The sequence below is a fragment of the Chelonia mydas genome, chromosome 1, assembly GCF_015237465.2.
Source record: "Chelonia mydas isolate rCheMyd1 chromosome 1, rCheMyd1.pri.v2, whole genome shotgun sequence".
Lineage (NCBI taxonomy): Eukaryota > Metazoa > Chordata > Testudines > Cheloniidae > Chelonia > Chelonia mydas.
In genome coordinates this window covers 292,774,979-292,781,250 of record NC_057849.1, presented here as the reverse complement: position 1 = coordinate 292,781,250, position 6,272 = coordinate 292,774,979, and the positions used below count along the sequence as shown (strand labels likewise).

The 6,272-nt window shown below is 39.6% G+C and overlaps 1 protein-coding gene across 1 annotated transcript in view; it reads right to left on the bottom strand.

Moving 5' to 3' along the window:
- The window catches only part of TWF1 (twinfilin actin binding protein 1), a 57,722-nt gene that overhangs the window by 14,066 nt on the left and 37,384 nt on the right, over positions 1-6,272 (bottom strand). The gene's annotated exons all lie outside the window — the stretch shown is intronic.

The window sequence follows — 6,272 nt, the reverse complement described above, 5'->3', positions numbered from 1 at the left end:
ACACCTTCCTAGGACATATTTGCTCTCCCATACCCCTGGGAGCTTGTGTGCAGCCTTACTACCCTCTAATGTATGAAATATCAGCTCTCAAGCATTTTTGCTTTGGTGGGTAGAGAAGTGAAGACAATATCACTACTCACCAACAATGCACTAGAACAATTTGACTTACCTGTCAAACATGCATCTGTTCACCTATTCTGTAGCATTAGTGGATCACTCATTTGTATGTCAGCAGCCAAGGATTTTTGCATTTTCTAGTTCAGGATTTGTTTTTCAACCCTGGTGTGCTGTTTAGCTCCCACCTGGACCTCTGTTTTCTATCAGTACTTCAGTTAATGCCAGTATGCTCTTTCTCGCTGTTATTGCAAATGATGGGTGATTTCTACTGTTCCATTTCCTCAGCTGAATGGAGTCTGTATCTTCTCAGTGCACCTGACTGAGTTCTTCATTGTCCAGTGCAAAATATTACTTAGAAGTCAAAGAAGCCATTTTCAAAAGAAAGCATTTGGCCATTTCTTCATAACGAAACGGATGTAAACCTCAGCTTGTAAGTACTAACATGGCAGGAATGTGTCACTTCGGCCCATTTATGGTAAAGCTTCTCCATTTTCAGAATAAAGATACTAGGGTTTTCTTACAAAAGAGTCCTTAACTAAAGAAGCTTTGGAATAAAGGTTGGCCCACAACTGTTTCCCCTCCTCCTCAGACACTTGTGGACTTTGTTGGGGGGTTTTTTATATGCAGGGAAGTAGTGTGAGGCTCCTTTATCTATGCACACAGCATGGGTGAGACTGATAATGGACTTCTGCATCCAGTTCTAGCGTTAACATTTTAAAAAGTATGTTGAAAAATTGAGCTTGCCAGAAATAGCCCCACAAATTGTTTGAGGGCTAGAGAAAATGCCTTACAGCGAGTGACTTAAAGAGCTCAATCAGTTTAGTTTATCAAAAACACTGACCAAATCACCTCTCAATCTTCAGATACCTTTTCATGGGGAGAGAATACCAGGTACTGAAGGGCTCTTTAGCAGAGAGAGTCAGAACCAGTGGCTGGAAGCTGATGACAGATACTCAAATTAGGCACAATTGTTCAGTTTGTTTGTTTGTTTGTTTTTAACAGGGTGAGTAGCCATTGGAATAAACTACCATTGGGAAGTGGTGGAGTCTCAATCTCTTGGTGTCTTCAAATCATTCCATACTGGATGTTATGCTTTAAGCAAACCAAGTTATTTGGCTCAATACAGGGGTAACTGGGTGCAATTTAATGACCTGTGAGATATAAGAGGTAAGACTAGATGATCTTAAACAGGATGAATAGGAACTGTGGGTTCTCCGCACTTCTGGAAAATGGGTCAAATCTTTCCAGCTGGACAAACACAACCCACTTTTGAACATTTGGCTATGAACATTCTGGGCTTGGTACCACTTCCTATTCTCTGCCAGAGGAGCAGGAGGCAAGGCCCTCTCTTTTGGGGGAGTGGAAAGGCTGTATTGTGTGTGTCACATTCTAATGTGGCTCAAGAGATGGATAATCTACCATGGTTTTCTACATACAGAATGTAAGTGTGCTGAAAATGGAATAGACAGGCTAAACATTAGATGTGATTTAAAGGATTTAAGTATATACTTACTGTTGATAAGGACAGTGGCCTGGACTCCTTACACTTGCCATATCTAGTTACCCAAATGACTTTCATTTGCTATGAGATCACTAGTATCAATTTACTGTTATGCTGTAAATTCACTCACACCAGAAGAAAGTCCCAACTAAAACAAGTTAAATAGTTTTATTGCATTTAGCAAATGAAAAGGGTTTTTCTTGTAACTTTTCTAAAGCCCAATGCAACTTCACTGGACAGAAACCCAATTCCCACTCAGAGCTACTTCACAGCAGTGTTGCCATTTTCAGTCCCCATTTTGCGCTTGTAATTCAGCCACAGACATTCCTAAGAGCCTGACTTTATTCCCAGGTGGATGCTTTAAATCTAAAGTTTTTGCTTACATACATTTGTGTGTGTGGGGGGGGGGGGATAAGAAAAAATCTTTTCACGTGTTTTTTCCAAATTAATTCAAATCTTAATTTTTAAAAATGGACTTCAACTTAATCTGTAAAAGTCATACAATGCATTTAATAGGGTGGGTGGTGTCAAAACAAAATCAAGTAATCTTAAGGATGTAATCTAATTATGGAACTAGAATCAACTCAACGTTCAAGACAGAGGTAGCTCTATCAATGTTAATAAGGTGTGTGCCTGCAGGGAGGGGAGTAAAGACCTCCAGTTCAGTTTTAAGTGAGGATACCTGGCTTGTTTTGCTTCCTAACTTTAAGTATTTGGATCAATTCACTGTACAGAAATTTCTTTTCTTTTAATGGAAAACCTAGTTCTTGATCCTGTAGCCCAAAGGTTCCAAACAAATGTGTTGGCAGTTTTTATTTTAAAACAATATCATTTAGGTAAAATGGCTGCCCTTAGTAGACTCAACTGCCAATGATAGTTTTCCAAATACTTTCCTTAACATGAATAAACTCCATGCTTATCTTTTGAACTGCCACATTAAACAAAGTTAGTATTTTTATTTGTATAGACTTGTATAGATTAATTGTACAACTTAAGAAAACCACTCTTCACTTAGATTAGCTACATGTTCAGAACAGTTAAGCCTTTTAAAAGGAGTGTATTCAAAGTATAGTTAAATTGTAACAGCTGTTCTTACGCCCCACTGCCTTACATGGATATTTTGGACATGGATGAATTACTATATGAACAAGCATTAGTTAACAATAGATACTTAAGGCTCTTTTAGAACTTTAACCATTAATTAGGTATATTTGTATTTTGACATAACTCAAAGTGGAGTTGACATAACTGTAGAAAGCACTCACATTTAATATCATTACACTCACAAGGGATTTGAAAACACCGTCAGAATAATCTAAAACTACATCTTATTAATGGTGTTATTTCAAACCAAGAGAAATGATGTTCAAACAGTTAATACACCTTACTTTTTAATAAGTATTTCTAGGACCTTCAAGCAGTAAGTGACACAGCATCTGACAGAAGATAGGATGCACTTGTGAATTATATTAAACTGGTTGTTTTAAAATTGAGCACCACCGTGTCTATTTTCACATGAGTATCACAGGGTGGAGGGCCAGTGGAGGGTGTAAGTAGACTCCCAGTGCTTACTGTACCCAAACATATATGCTTAAAGATTTATTTTTCAGTGTTTGAGCCCATGCATCTGAGGCACTTCAGACAGTGGTAGTTCAGGTGCTAGAAGACCACATTTTGCAGAATATACTTCAGATTTAAAATGAAAATTTCACTGCCTCTGCCTGCCTCTACGTGGGGGGTTAGCTACGTCCCTGGGTGACATAGTCAAACAAACCAAACCCCAGCTACAGACAGTGCTCGGTTGATGGAAGAATTCTTCCATTGACCTAGCTAACACCTCCCAGGGAGGTGGATTACCTACACTACTGGGAGAATCCCTGTGGTCAACATAGATGGTGTCTATACTGAAGCCTGTAGTGGTGCAGCTGTGCCCCTGTAGCATTTCAAGTGTAGACAGGCCCTAAAACTACAGTAAAGCTCTTCGGAGCAGTAATGTAGCTATGTCACTATCAACACCCCATAGCTAAGCTAGGTCTGGGGACTCTGAGCTCAGATGACCTGGTACTGGTACCAGCACCAGCAACCCAGGACCACTCTGGGCCAGAGGCAGTTAAAGAATGAAGTCCAATTCCAGATTGTACTATAAATGCAATTGCTGTTGTTCCTGCCTTGGAAAGGAGGATGGTGGCAAAAGGCTCAGTTCTTAATGGAAGTTCCAAACCTTTTTGTATATCAATGTCATGGAGACCTATAGATCAACACAATTTAGTCATCCAAGGCATGAGACTCAAACAAACAATGGCAGGACCCATCATGCTTCTCATCCGCTGGTACACAAACTCCTAAGAGGCAGTGGTGGAGTGGAAGAAGCCAAGAGACAGGCCCTTCTGAGACCTGCTAGAAAATCCCTTCAAAGGCAGCCTCCTTCTATCAAATTACTAGATAAGGGAGTTGTTACAGGACTGGATGTAGTAAGGATTCATTATACCACTTGTTCCTCCAACCTCACTTTAAACTTGCTTCTCTTTGACCTTTACCTCAGCCTTCTTTCTGGACACTTTCCTCTATTTTTATGTGCCACCTTCAAACTTCCCAAACAAGATTTCTCCCCAGTTGGTCAGAAAGGCAGTGTGATAGCAGACCAGGATATGTTGATGAAGTGCTAATATACCAGAGTTGTTCTCCCCTCAGTTTGAATACTCCTCTACTGAAGTTCTAAATTATTCTCATTTTAGGCCAAAATTCAGCTCGACCTCATCTAATCTCTTTATACTGTTTTACAGTATTCCCGTATGTAGTGTAAAATGGACATTGCAACTGAACTGCGATTACTGAAGTATACCGCAGTATATCTTGCATGGGTGCCACGGAGGTAGTTATAAATTCAGATTTTTTTTTAAAAGTCAGAGTGCAGCACACTGCTTTATAGTTTTCATTAAAAATCACAAGCTTCAGGTGTGAAAGGCACAGAGATTTCCCCTACTATGGAGGCCTCTCTGCTGCTTTATAGAAGCAGCTGCCCACTGCTTCCTCAACCCTCTAGCAGGCTGATACTCATCACTAGCAGCAACTGGAGGATTTTGTTTCCCATGAGCACATCTCTCCCCAGCAATGTTTTTATTCTGTGCGGTGTCTAAACATATGTTGACAATTATGTACTTATACATGATGGCTTTATAATTTGAGTTCTTGCTGAAAGATCTTACAGAAAACCCCAGATAACACTGAACCAAAACTTCAGTTTTTATTGATATATTGAAATGACAAAATAGACAGTAAGGAGAGGTTTATTTAACTGAAACATTTGAAGGTGTTTTACATTCAATAGGTATGTACTGGGGGAAGTTTTCATAATCAGTATTTTAATCACTTTTAGATTTATCTAGTGCCTACATAGAGCAAATGATATTAACAGCTTGATTTGTTATACAAACCTCTAACACAAGTTAACTTAATTTAAAAATCTCATTTTCCCCATATTAGCCTTTTGCTGTATGAGTGTTTCAAAAGTAGTTTATCACTTCATCATCATCTATATTTTTTCTGTTAACAAATCTATTAAATAAACTAGGGGGTTTGAGCTGTTATTCATCACATTCCTAACATTCATTTGTTCGAGCAGCTACATCTTTTCCCATGTGCTTTATGAAGGCAAACAGCATTTTAGAAAGGAGTCATTCAACCATCAAATGGCCAGTAATATTTCAAGGAACAGTAGTTCAGGGTTTTATTAATGCCCTTATTGTGTGCTGCTTCTGAGTGTTCACTGACAAAGTATTAACCAGGTACTACTAGCGCTTTTCTCCAGTGAACATATATGACAGAATAGATAATGTAGTAGGGGTGAATACTCAGACTCATAGATATTAAGGTCAGAAGGGACCATTATGATCATCTAGTCTGACCTCCTGCACAATGCAGGCCACAGAATCTCACCCACCCATTCCTGCAATAAACTTCTCACCTATGTCTGAGCTATTGAAGTCCTCAAATCATGGTTTAAAGACTTCAAGGTGCAGAGAATCCTCCAGCAAGTGACCCATGCCCCATGCTACAGAGGAAGGCAAAAAAACCCCAGGGCCTCTGCCAATCTGCCCTGGAGGAAAATTCCTTCCCGACCCCAAATATGGTGATCAGCTGAACCCTGAGCATGTGGGCAAGATTCACCAGCCAGATACCCAGGAAAGAATTCTCTGTAGTAACTCAGATTCCACCCCATCTAACATCTCATCACAGGCCATTGGGCCTATTTACCATGAATAGTTAAAGATCAGTTAATTGCCAAAATCATGTTATCTCATCATACCGTTTCCTCCATAAACTTATCGAGTTTAATCTTGAAGCCAGATAGGTCTTTTGCTCCCACTGCTTCCCTTGGAAGGCTATTTCAGAACTTCACTCCTCTGATGGTTAGAAACCTTCGTCTAATTTCAAGTCTAAACTTCCCGATGGCCAGTTTATATCCATTTGTTCTTGTGTCCACACTGGTACTGAGCTGAAATAATTCCTCTCCCTCTTCGGTATTTATCCCTCTGATATATTTATAGAGAGCAATCTTATTTCCCCTCAACCTTCTTTTAGTTAGGCTAAACAAGCCAAGCTCCTTGAGTCTCCTTTCATAAGACAGGTTTTCCATTCCTCGGATCATCCTAAT